This window comes from Dreissena polymorpha, chromosome 16 (assembly GCF_020536995.1).
Source record: "Dreissena polymorpha isolate Duluth1 chromosome 16, UMN_Dpol_1.0, whole genome shotgun sequence".
NCBI lineage: Eukaryota > Metazoa > Mollusca > Bivalvia > Myida > Dreissenidae > Dreissena > Dreissena polymorpha.
The window spans coordinates 25031453-25046059 of NC_068370.1; the positions used below are offsets into that span (position 1 = coordinate 25031453).

Below are 14607 nucleotides of genomic sequence, written 5' to 3' on the forward strand. Positions count from 1 at the left end.
GTTATTGTGTGTAATAAAAAACGCGATCTAATCATATTAACTCTAAATACTGTATACAAACTAATGGTTTCTGCATGTGACTAACAGGTTCTTAGACATGTTCAATGAAGTACCGTGGCTAAATCACGTTGTCGCAAAATGGACCATGAACCAGGCAAACTCACCGATTCAACTAAAAGGCAAACTCATGAACCATATAATGCAAAGGTCCTATTTCAAATTAATCAGTCTTTAATTCGTATTGTGTGCTGTAGATGCCAATGCTAAAAATGTATGAGCTGTTTGCAATTGGCCGAACTCTAACATATTGGTTTCGTTCGTTTAAGCAGCCTCAAGATTGTCATTCCTGGTAAAAGCTCAAAGCATATCATTAATACTCTGTTACAATATTATTCTGCTCATGTATAATGCATTTTCAAATAGTTCTTTTTTATTCTAGCTTATCGGTACATGCTTTTGTTTCGCTTCTAGTTTTAAACGTTTTTCATTGTTACGTGATATGTTATAAACTATTCATTCAATAAAAAAACAATCAGTCTGTTCTTAATGAGCCCTAAGGAACGACCACAGCGTCGCTTTAACTTGCGTCACAATGATTTTGACAAAGCGTTCGCGAGCGTTTTGTCGACATGCGTCATAATGTTTTTGACAAAGTTTTAGAGGATCACGACATCCCTTTGAATGCTTATGTAATTTCTGCGTTCAGTGAATTAATAGTTATAAATAGTAAGTGCGGTAAACAAACAATCCAGTGAAGAAATAGTATATATATAATAATTTTACACTGAGTTATTCAAAGCACATCTTCATCGTTTCAGTGACAAGCTGTTCGAGGTAGGTATATGCTGGGATTGTAATTAGAGGCAGCAATGCAGTTAACGAAAATAAGGTGGGATTAATTAAAACTTTGAATATTTGCAAAAATTTACAATAACTTCAAAACATCAAACAATATAATTCTTTGCATACAATTAAAGCAGACATTAAAGCAATATTAAGTGTTCGCATGCTTATACTACCGAGAGTGAAAATAGGATACCAAATAATACATATGACCACCGTTTAAAAATAGTGTACTTGCGTTTCAGATACAGCTATGAATTCCGTTTTCGTTTTCATGCTCATTGTTGGGGCTACTTTGGCGGTGCCAAGACCTGGTAGTCATTATACTTACGGCTACGGTTCTCTTGGGTCCGGTATAGGAAGTGGTTCACTGTATGGCGGTCGGTCACTGTATGGATCAGGGTTAGGCGGTGGGTCACGGTATCGATCAAGCTACGGAATTGGGTCACCGTATGGATCAAGCTACAGACTAGGGTCAACGTATGGATCCGGCTTAGGCGGTGGGTCACTGTATGGATCAAGCTACGGAATCACGTCACCGTACGGATCAAGCTACGGGATTGGGTTACCGTATGGATCCGGCTTAGGCGGTGGGTCACGGTATAGATCAAGCTACGAAATTGGGTCACCTTATGGAAGTTACCGAGCTGGGTCATCATACGGATCACTGTATGACGGATATGGGCCCGATCGTGACGATGACGACTATAGATCTAGTTACGGCAGGAACTATGGATCACCATATAGCAGCTATACATCCGGTTCTGGCATCGGAAGCGGATCACTATACGGCGGATCTCATTACGGTGGAAGCAGATACTAATTTGCGATTGTTAGGTATGTTATTTTTATTAAGATATTTTATAGCACTTTTGGGTAAAACTGAACCTCCAAACGGCTACTTTTTGTTGTAGAAATAATTTCAAAGTAACCAACCTATTTTATAAACATTGTGAATATTATGCCATCAAACTTAAAAATGTGTTACACAGTGTCATTTCTTTGTTGAAATTCAATCGTCCGTGTCATAGAAGAAAGTATAGCATGCGTTTACAAAATCATTATTTTCTGATTTAATACTATGTTTAAACAACAGGACATTATTGTATGCTGCATTAATATGTAAACACAACAATGTTAAGTTCCAGACTTATATTATTGTGTTCTTTATATATTAGTTAGATCAACATCGACAATTCACGTAACAAACGTTAGTTAATATTGAATATCAAATTTTCGCTTCAGGAATGCGTTCAGGCGGAAGTGGTCGATGTTCGCGGTGGTATAGGAATATTTGTTCAGAAATCTACTAATAACCTCAGGATTATGGACGTGTATTATATTAACAAATGTCCGCCATCGTTCATATTGACTAATTTCGCAGATGTAAAAGATCGTTGTATTGGTGTTTACCTTTGTCATTTGAAACTACTCAATGTGCCCATGTATTAATGTGTATACATACACATACACTTCGAACACAATTAAATATACATTTTCATCAAAGACACTAGAACATCAAGTTTTGAAGCATGTCATGATTTAATTAACTTTTTCTATAGTAAATAACTGTGCCACATACCACTTAATAAAAGTTGTAGTTGTAGTTTGCGTTTATTTTATGTTAATGTTGTGTATGAATTAGTATAACTGTATGTGTATATGTTGCATTTTTTTCCAAAATATATTTTACATAAAAAACTCAATCATGTGTGCTTTCTTTTTCATTTAATTGGTGTCTTTGTATTTCTTCTTCTAGTCTGACCTCAGCCATTCCATTGTTGATTGCCTGGTGGCAGTTTACAACATTATTTAATACACATCACACAATTTGCTCAATAAATAACACGATACGTATAAGGTCATTAACATACACTATTTTAAATGTATGTTTGCTTGAAAATTGGATAAAGCTGGTTTAAATATACTAAATCCTACATGAATGATATGAAAACAAGTATATCATCAAATTGTAAATTAATACTCTATGCTGATGATAGTGCTATTTTGTATTCACATAAAGATCCTAGTATCATCAGTCAAGTTTTAGGCAAAGAGCTCGAGTCCTGTAGTAAGTGGTTAATAGACAATAAGCTATCCCTCCATCTAGGCAAAACAGAGTGTATTCTTTTTGATTCGAAACGTAAACTCACTAAGGTGGACAATTTTAATATACAATGTAATGATCCTGTTATAAAATTGCAGACGCGTGTAAAATATCTTGGTTCGATTTTGGATGCTGATTTGTTTGGTACTTCTATTGTAAATAATATCGTCAAGAAGGTTAAATCTAGACTTTAATTATAGTATAATACAGTATAATTAAAGTATATAGACAAAGCGCTTTCTCAGAAGAAGCTTATGAAATTATTAAATACAATGCCATTTAGATTATGCATCCTCTTCGTGGTATTGTTGGCTCACGAAACAGCTCAAGCACAAGCTACAAATAGTCCAAAATAAAATGGTTCCTTTTATTAACAACGCCCAAAGTAGAACATCACTTGGTGTATCAAATATTATCTTGGTTTATTGAGCATTGAGCAAAGATACAAGCAACTTCGACTTAACCATATCCATAAGATTTTCTACAATAATAATATGTAAAAGAAATCATTTGTAAGATCATGTTCTTTTTCATATTAAGAACTGAACAAAACTATATACTTGTAGTCACTTATAAGACTTGTTTGACAATATCAAGGGACCTCGTTGGAAATAAGCTTATTCATGTTTACATGTGTAGGCTTTACGGGTTATCCTGTGTATACATCATGTCGTTATATTAGTTAGATCTGTGATAAAAAGCACCATTCATACTTGAAGGTAGAATGTTAGCTACATCGTAGTATTTGTATTTATACTTAATATGTTACAATATTGTATTGCATTGATTGAATTGAACTGTAAAATGCTTGACGTGTATACACAAATAAAACTAACTAACTAAACCTGACCTTTTACCAAGATAAATATCAAGTGTATGGTGGCAGAGATAATCCTTAAGAAAACTAAAAGTTGAGAAGCAAATTTCAAACAATATTTTCTACTTGTTATGATAAAATGAAAGTCGATACCTGTAATTATTTTATTTGTTTTAAAGTGGGTATGCACGATTTTTATATGTGATAAATTGTAATATATTGATACAAATATGTTACAATAACACAAAATAGGCAAGAATAATTATACATTGAAGACAACTTTCATAACATGCAGCAAAGACAAGTTAGCACCCCGATCCGATTGTGACGAAGATATTTAGATTCACATCCTACATGCATGATTTACATACTGACGAATTCGACTGTACGGACAATTTCGATTTCAGAATTAAATCTCTGGCTTATTTTGCATTTTTCGACACATTTCCTTCTTAACTTTTATTTTAATTTATATTGAACTATATGTATAATACTTTTTTTTACACATTTTATATAAATTCATACATATTTGACAAAATCGTGCATACCCACTTTAATAGTTTATTACAAAAAAGTGCAAAATAGTGATACGCGTTAACAAGTTATTATGACTCAAGATTATCAAATACATAGTTTTTTAAGTTGTGTAAAAGTCTTCCACAAAGAATGAATAACGCGGATTGGGTGGTGTTGTTTTGTGAGTGATGTTTTTGGTGTTAAAAAGCTGCTTATGAAATCATAATGCATTATTTGCAGTCTGAACAAGATCAAACGATATGAACATGTAACCGATGGGTATTTTCTCCTTAAGACGGATACGATGATGGTGTAAAACAAATGTGTGCACAAATCCTTTTCAATTCACCGTCACGGTAGATATTATTAAATTCGCAATAATAGTCTTCGTTCAATAGTAAAAGATACAATGGTAACATAGCAATACTAAAATTTGCTGGCAAACTATCTTAATATTTAGTAATACAAATCATTTAAATCAATAATTGATACATATCCACAAAGGTCATTAATCCCGAATTGGAGACTTGTCAAAATGCAATATTCTACGATTTAGTACGTGATAGAACAATACACACAATTGAGTTTGCACATATATTTCATTTACCTTGAAAGGTAGGTTGACAGAAATTAACGATAGACTGAATAATTTCTAAAAAAACAATTACATTGACATTCGATATCTTCGACCACTAAAAATAACACCAAGTAGGGTAACACGAGAAATATCCGTCATTACTGCCAGACAATCACAGACTCAACGACGCTTAGGTGTACTTATAACATTAAAAAGAGTGTTGCTCAAGATGTACTGTTGGTTTACAACGATCGTCTCTAAAATCAACAAGATCTAAGACTTAACCAGATTGTTAAAAACAACTGTTAGCCGTATTACATATCCTTATAGTGTTAATTCCGATCTCTTATACGAAATTTTTATTTCCTATTCTTTACTGTTGCCGTGGTATTCTACATTTAGATCAAAGTTTACGAAACAAAAAAGGATAGTGAATGTTCCTTTCAAATTTGCCATCCCCCATTTTATTGTCTTCATTTTGTATTACAATTTACTGAAACAATTCACTCTTATGAACATAAATATTGATAAAGCAAGACCTATCTGGTGTATTTCAATACATAAATGACTCATATATGTGCACTCAGGATAGCAAATGCGGTGTGACAAGTGGATATTAAATGTACACGAATGATGTTATCTACCCTCAGAAAACCAAAACAAAATGCCAATTCCTTTTTGTAAGTCATTTTTGGATTAATTTCTAAAAAAAACATATCATCATAACGAAACTACAAAGTTTCAGCATAGAAAATATATCTGTATTTGTTCGATTTATTTTATTTTATTTAGTTTCTACTTTTGCAAGGGTTTTCACTCTTGCACAAATGAAAATACCATAACAATTGATACACTTGTGGATGTTAGGTGTTGCACAATTTGATTTCGTATTTTTATACAACTATCTTTAACTGCTAACAAGTGTAAATAACATGTAGAATATTTATTTAGTTGCAATCGTAAGGAGTCGGGCCTAACTTAAGTTCACATGGATCAGTTCATATTGATAACTTAAGCGTTTATAGTTACCATATACTCAAATAACTGCAAAGATACTTTTTTTTACAACTGTACACTTTCAAGCTGATAAGCAATATGTTAAGAGCTTAACGTATTTAGTTTAAAGTCCTCGTATAAAGTATAACATCCAGATATAAACACAATGTTTTCGTTATCATGTTCATGCACACACACCTCATTAGGTTTGATCGCTCTTTTTTTACGGCATACACTTCCTTTGGTTCTCGGTATGTACATGTAAACTTGAATGCACCATATTATCGTATGCAAATAGTAATTAAATCAAACAAATCAACTGTATATATAATCCCGCAAGATGTTTATTTTGTAAAACTATATGAAGATTTTATACAAAAAGAGAAACAATATCTTTATGTCTTAACCCGACTCGTATATCAAATACTCCGAGTATGTTTTTGCAATGTCTAACACAATGTGTGGCTGATTTGTATATACAGCAAAAAAATGCGCAACCTTTTGCCATCAAAAATTGACATTCATAACTTTGACGATTGAGTATATATATATCATTAATGTAACGTTTAAAATCAACGATGCAAAAAACAATCGCTTGTTCATATTCTAATATAACATGTAAATACAATTTTGTAAAGTTACTTTATAAGATGCCTCTAAAAATTACTAAACTCTGATTTATCGCCCTTCGTATGTTTACAGATAATAATCACATCATTCAAAGCTAATGGGAATTTACTCATGTTTAATATCATGTTGCGATATAACGAGACAAAGTATTGTATGCTTGAATACAAATAAACTCGTTGAACAAGTTTTACACACGAGGATATTTACATGTCCAATAAGAATAATACTTTTTATTATATGTATAAACGTCATCAAGAGTCCGTTTTAAATTCTTTACTTTGTAAAAACCAAGCTTACGAATTAAATTCCTTGCTTTAGCTATATTAGTATAGTTTTCGTCTGAAAACATTTGCTGGAACCGATTCTTATAATTTATTATTATGGTTTATTAAGGTATCTGGGGTACCTCCCAAAGCCCTTGTATACAGCGTTTCAATTGTATGCAATATTTTTTATTAATTGTACATAACTTTGTAATTGACGCATTTTAAGTCACTATGTGAGTCATATAATAACATTTCTGATAAAATAATGGGAGAGTCACATCTTTTACAATGTTGGTGAAGTGTTTGAATAAGGTGGCCACGTAAAAGTACGGTACTGGTTAAGATTCGGAATTAGTCTTGAATGATTTTCAGCATTGTACGCCGGGTTCCATTTCAATTTTGATAATGATTTGTATATTCGACACTTTAATCAAGCAGATATAGCGTCGATATATCAGATATGCTTTTTTATTATATTAAAAATTATTTCTTTTTTGACCTTAATATCATCTTCTTTAGTAGGTATTTTTTATCTATGCAATTGTTAGAAATTTTCTTTTAGGAAATATGGGGACATGTTTAAGATTCAATTTATTTAATTTGTACATGTAATAAAGACAAAATTAAGCATATTTCAATTTGCAGTATTTGCATATGTTGCTTGGCAATAGTCTTGTTACATTTGTTTTTCAATTAGTCTGGGACCGATAAGTTTAACCATTTTGTCATCTGTATTCTATTTCAGGAAAACAAATATAATCTCAATAATAATATATATGCCGATTGTGTTTTACAATTCGTTTATTGTTACACTTTACTAAAATTTATGAATTTTCTTTGTAATTTGTAAGATCATACCATTTTCCGTGCGAGGGACATAACTGAAACGTGAAAACAAAAACTGTTTCTCGCATTTCAGTCTTATGTGACGGAGACTTCATCGTATCGCTGAGTTTACAATATGTTGCATGTTTAAGCATTTTGTTTAAGATTTTGTCAAAGCGTGTACACACGGTTTTAATCTCAACATTGTGTTTTCTCAAATATGATTAATCATATTAATGCGAACGAGTTTAAATATTATAAATAATCTCATACGGTAACTGGTACCGTTAATGAAGCGTTTTCAGGTAAATGAAATTCATTATTTTACGACTGCAACGACTAAATAACAACACATTACTTAGTTAACTGGTTTAATAATACTATGTCAAAATATTTTGCTTTGTAATAAAAATTACGTGAATATAAAAATAGCATATTATAAAGTATACAACAACATATCTATTTAGTATAGAAAGTAATTAGTGTGTGGAATTGAATGGCCGCAGCGGTACAGAAAAATGCAACCAGTGGTAACCACGGTACCAAGGTTGGCGGTCATACGTGACCCGGACTGTTTTGAAAAATTATGTCTACCGGAGGTGGATGAGCACCCGTTAAATTACCATCGTGAAGTTACGCCATTAGCAGCAACACCGATGCCCAATTAAAAAGTTTCAGGAGCGACGAACTAGGAAAAACCATACACTTGACTGGGCTAAACCTAGTTCTACCAATCGCTCGACAGACACTTTAACACACGATACCACTTATCGCTCCACCAGCGATTTTACACTTTATTGAGACACTTTAAATTCGGACAATAATAACACTAATCGCTCCACCAGCGATTTCACACTATTACACACTTTAAACTCGGACAATAATACCACTAATCGCTCCACCAGCGATTTCACACTTTAAAGGTCCGACATTTACACACTTTTAAAAACGGACCGTAATACTACTTATCGCTACACCAGCGATTTCACACTTTTTACACACTTTATAGCTCGGACCAACGGTCACACACTTTTTAAAACGGACCTTCAAACATAAAGTTTTTGCCCTACGGTATTGCAACTATGTTATAAACTTAAGGCTATAATTTCTTTAACTTACCCGAAAGAACCCGCTGATGGTACACAAGTAGCGCAGAGTCCATTCGAGCAAATATGTTAAGTCTTTGTCGTTAAGTTAGCTTAAAGAGTTATATGTTTTAGAATAAGTAGACATTCACCCGAAAGAACACTCTGATGTTCACAAGTTACGCAGAGTCCATTCGAGCAAATGTGTTAAGTCAATGTCATTAAGGTTAGGTTTAAGAGATTTATGTTTTAGAATAAGTAGGCATGCCCATCCGACCCCGGCAAACATAATTTTCCGCCACAATAAATTTTACAAATTTATCCCCCATTAATTCTGGATTCGCCCATTATGAATACTTCAAGATGACGTCGCGAATACAATCAAGGTATAGTTCCAGACCAACGTCCGATAGATGGACGCCATCGCTTCGAAAGAAACCTGGCGTATCGAAAACGACCGGTACCGACACCATTTCATATTTGGAAAATTTTGCCGCGTGCAGACGACCCCAACGATTGATGCAATTTCCTTGCCGGTCAATCAACCGCTCAGACTCTCCGGCGCCGTTCAAATTCAAACGAGGTAGAATGTCAATCCAAACCAAGAGGGAATCGGGAAGAGCAGCCCGAATGTAATTAGGTTCGCGTTAAATTATGTTTCTTAATTTGGTGGAAGACAAATTGCGAAGGTCATTACCCCCTAAATTGATGAAAATAATGTCCGGTGCTTTATTTAAAAGCTCGCTGGACTCTATTGTAGTCCGGAACTGGGCCCATGACATCCCGCGCATGCCCCACCAACCGATTTGTTTCCCTGCAGGTGTGCGAAGGGCTCGTTTGTCTGTCTGAATGGCGCGAATGCCGGCCCAGTACGGGATCGAATCCCCGATAACCCAAATATCTGGGTCCGGTTGAAGGAACCGGGAAGCGTCCTCTGCAGGCTCCTCCACAGTTTCCGTGTATGTCCTTTTTCTTCCACGACCACGAGGCATTATTTAAAGAGGCCTTTTCACAGATTTTGGCATATTTTGAAGTTTGTCATTAAATGCTTTATATTGATAAATGTAAACATTGGATCTTAAAAGCTCCAGTAAAAAATCAAGAATAAAATTAAAAAACGGAAAAAAAAGTAGTCGGTACCAGGGCTCGAACCAGTGACCCCCGGAGTCCTGGAGTAAGTCTGAAGTAAAAAAGCATTAGCCCTCTCGGCTATTCCGCCGGATATACACAGTGTAAGTATTTTATACCTTATATAAGCAATCTTCGTAGTTTCGTAAATTTAAACGACAACAAAAGAACTCTCCAAATTATTCAATCGTTTCGCGTTGCAACGCTTTATAATTTTTAGGTTTTCAAATCGTCAAAAGATACATATAATGGCTCTATTGGACTATGGTAAATGTTCAGTTATACTGTTTCCTCACAAATAGCATAACTAAAACGAAAATTTGCGAATCTGAAACAACTTTTTTCAATTTTGTCAATTTACAAAACCGTGAAAAGATTCCTGTAAGATAATTTGCGATTTAACTTAAACTTTGTTTTTTGTCCATGTGAACGTTCACACTGATAGTTTGCAGAAGAAGGAGATGACGTGTAATCACGTGATAAGGAAGTTGCGTAAGCTTATTCGAGGCAATCCGTATTCCGTACATAACGAAAACGACTGAAGTATTCCGTTATCGTATCCATAGGAACTATAAACAACAACAACGCTCGTTTCCGCGAAAATAAATATTATTAATTTATAGTCAGAAATTAGTAAGTCTCATCGCAAAGTTATTGGTAGCACTAAGCCGATATTGACACGCTTACATGTTTTGTTGAAACAATATGTATGTAGTTGTCCGTAAGCACGTGTTAGCAATACAATATGTATGTAGTTGTCCGTAAGCACGTGTGAGCAATACAATATGTATGTAGTTGTCCGTAAGCACGTGTTAGCAATACAATCTAAAAATGCATAAAATATGTCCAACGGAATGAAAAGTAAAATTTGTCAGATTTCATAAATGAAGTTCGAATCTTATGCTATATGTCTCTTCCGTCAGTTGAAGATTCTGCAGATATGATCTTAACCTCTAAACGCTTAAAAACCATGTACAACAATATTAAAACTAGAAACAGTATCAAAAATTATTGCAACATGACAAAGGGTGTAAAAGAAAAATGAAGATAGCGGAACAAAATGGCATTGAGTTTGTATTTGGAAGCATTAATTTGTGATATAATCAATATAGTTAGAAATACATACATGTAGTAGAGTTTTGGAGAAAGTAGAAGTTAGTATAAGCCAAAAAGAAGTTTTACAGGATGGAACATCGTTAACAGAATATGATTTTCTCATGAGCTGGAGTATGTTAAAATATATGACTATCTCAGAAGAAAGACATAACTTGCTCGTAAATTAATGAATTGGATTCGTAAGATTTGTATTTTACACCGAAGAGATGAAGATGAAAAGTAATTGTTTGGAGATTGTACAAATTGCAAACATCTTTTCAGTATAAATTGAAAAAGTGAAAAAAGTAATTGTAAACTAACCACATGAGCAATATGGACATTTGAAAATTCTTTTCGTGTAAAAATGTTCTTTTAGCTGTTACAGTGCATTTGCAAACGCACAATAGTATATACCCGTTCACTGTGATAGCATTGCAGGGGATATGCTTTTTATCTTTCGTTAGTGTGCTAGACTGTGCCATAAGTTTACAGATGACGGTTATAAGGATCGTGAAACATCTGCGAATTACACATAATGCTGCGAATATTGGCATTATTACAAAGTGGATAAGCCGTTCGTACACGTACGCAAGATGGGATAACTGTACACACATATGATAATGAAATATACATCTTATTGGAGAGGGTCAATTTATTATATGTTTTCCTATTTGTTAAGGGATTGAAAGCCGTTTCATAACATATTTTCTGTAATTATGCTAAATACTTTAGCAACTATGAGAAAACGTGTTTGATAACAGGGCCTTGTCATTCCTTGCAGCACAGCTTACCCACTACCGATCAATGATTTTGTTCCTCAATGGTTTATATTAAAGCCTTTAAGTGGTCCTGGTAGTTTAAAGCCTAGTATATGATTTTGTTCGTGATATTCAACTACCCGTTCGTCTGTTTGCGCTATCTATTATCTTGGATAACCCTGTTAATGCGGCTTCTCATATCAATTCCGATCTGGGACGAATTCATTCCAAAGCTTATACAGTATGTATTTGCTTACGTTCTATAGTGAAATTTCATTATATCTATATACACGATATTTATAAGACAAAGTCTTCAATATGCCGATATAGTCAGGCATGAACATATAACAACATAACATGAACTATACCTTGAATAGATTCAACAGGAATCAGCAATAATAATTAAAGGGGGAACGCGTTAAAGACCGAACAAATATGTCTGAATGTCGTTTGAACAAATCGGCAAAAGCTAGTTGAGCTGTTTTATAACATCGTACATATATTTTATACAAAATGGTTTAAAACACACAAAGTATTTGTTAATGTATACAATTCTCACTGCGTTGATAACAATTGTGATAAGACTTGGCTATTTTTAGAATTGATATTAAGAAGGACGTGTGCTTTTCCTTTTGTGTCGAGTTAATAAATTTTCGTTAAAAGCGGAAAAAAATCATAATGATAAAAAATAATCAAATATCATAAATATCGAAATACGCAATAAGCTGTCATAACAGGAAACCAACATAACAAAGACTAATATTAAAACATTGTCGGCTGATATTGCATCTGGTATACATATAAATGACAAAATAGCACAACACTTATTTTTAAAATAAATAAACAATAACAATTTATTCAAAATGAGCTGTTCATACTGTATAATACTTTATTGATTGGATATATTGGAACATATGAACTTTAAAACGCCTTGTATACAATTACCAACATTATACTACTATATATTATGTTTCACTAAACCTGTGAAACTAGGAATTTCACGAAATTCCTAATCGACTCAAGATTTTTGTGAAATGACTGTTTCACTTCGGGACATCACGAAATGCCTGATTTCTTTAGAAATTTCACGACATGACTTAAAATGCCTTCAATCATTTAATGAAATTCCTAAAACGATTTAAGCTTTATTCACGATTGTTAACTGCTTTATAGAATTAATGCGACTGAAATTAAAACACTTATTTATTCAGAAAAGTGCACATCTTTGAAAACCTGCATCAATATGAACTATTACAAGATATTTCACACTGTTTTCATACTTCACATTTTGAGACAAAAGATGAAAATAATTTCTCATCAAAATTAATGTCATATCTGTACTTAAAAAATAAAATTGTACATATTTGATAGTTCCCATTATATTAGATCAATCTTATTTTACTTCTCAATTTTGAAATGGACACATGTCAGTAAAACAAAAAATAGAGCACTTGTAAATGAATGTTTGCTACATAATTGTATCATCTAGGAATTATTGAAACTCGTTTGTTTTTCAGTTAACTCTTGTAAAATACCACATGTTAATCACTTGGTACATTTATTTGTTTTTAAAAGTCACACTGTTATGAAATCTACTATTACAAAGTCTCAGGGCCTTAACACACTTGCATCCCTAAGCCTGGCACTGTCTCTTCCCAATGCTACAGTCGCAATGAAAGAATCCTTGACCACCGACTCTGTCTTCCTGACAGCTTCACAAAGTGTCATAGTTTTTTCTTCTGTGTTTAAATCCAAATCGGTAAGAAGGCGTTGCGGGCAGAGGTCAAAAACTAGTTCCTCGAATATCATGTACTTAAAACACCTGGCAATTCTGTACACGTAAGTTTCATCCCGGCAAACAATAAGACCAAGAATGTTTCTAGGATCACCTCTGCCTCTATCAACTACGGGTATCGGAATCGTAACGTTACCCCCAGTTTCGCCTGCCTTTGGTTATATACGAGATCGTTTGACCATTATTTCGGCTTGAGATAATTGTGACTCTCTTACGTTGTTGTGAGATGGCCTGGTGTCGTTGATCTAACAGTGAAGTCGTTGGCAGTGGCTGGTTAGTAGTAGCAGTGGTAATTGGCAGCGGTTGTTCTGTAGTGGTGTTTTAAACAAGCGTGTCCTAAACAAGAGTGGTGTGGTAAAATGAAAATTAGTGCTGTATTAGATACGTATAAAGTTTTTAAAAGCTATTTGGAATATGAAACATATTTAAATTTACTTCCTAGTGGTCTGCGATTATTTGTTGTAAGAATAAGAGTCTCTGCACATCCTTTGAGAATCCAAACTTGAAGATACGCCCAAAATAACATACCACTAAATGAAAGTTATTGTTGATGTTGTAATGACTTGGATTTAGAAGATGAATACCATTTTGTATGTATATGCAGATGTTACACTGATTTAAGGAAACATGTATACGCCTTACATTTTATATAAACCCATTTGTAAAACAATTACACAAGTTATAAGTTTCATTTGACAAAACAGTTATTTATAATGTATATAAATATATCAAAGAATCTCTTGAGTTAAAAAATGCGATTCTAAATAATTCAGTTCAATACTTTCATGACAACATTGATAGTTTATTAGTATGTGTACTCGTAAATGTTTGTTTTACGTAGTGTAATTTTATTTTGTTGAACCTAGTTAAGTGACAGAAAATAATGTATATACTTTAGTATGAAGACGATGTATTTGTGTAAACGTGTGAATAAACTGTCTGTCTGTCTGTCTGTCTGTCTGTCTGTCTGTCTGTCTGTCTGGTCTGTCTGCGTCTGTCTGTCTGTCTCGTATGTCTGTCTGTCCTGTCTGTCTGTCTGTCTGTCTGTCTGTCTGTCTGTCTGTCTGTCTGTCTGTCTGTCTGTCTGTCTGTCTGTCTGTCTGTCTGTCTGTCTGTCTGTCTGTCTGTCTGTCTGTCTGTCTGTCTGTCTGTCTGTCTGTCTGTCTGTC

At 33.7% G+C, this 14607-nt stretch overlaps 1 long non-coding RNA gene across 1 annotated transcript; it reads left to right on the plus strand.

Annotated features, from left to right (window-relative positions):
• Positions 1 to 804: 804 nt before the first annotated feature.
• LOC127862270 (uncharacterized) lies at positions 805 to 2504 on the plus strand. Its single transcript, XR_008040526.1, has 3 exons — positions 805 to 834; positions 1089 to 1680; positions 2089 to 2504. It is a non-coding gene; the product is annotated as an uncharacterized LOC127862270 (long non-coding RNA).
• The last annotated feature ends 12103 nt before the right edge of the window (positions 2505 to 14607 follow it).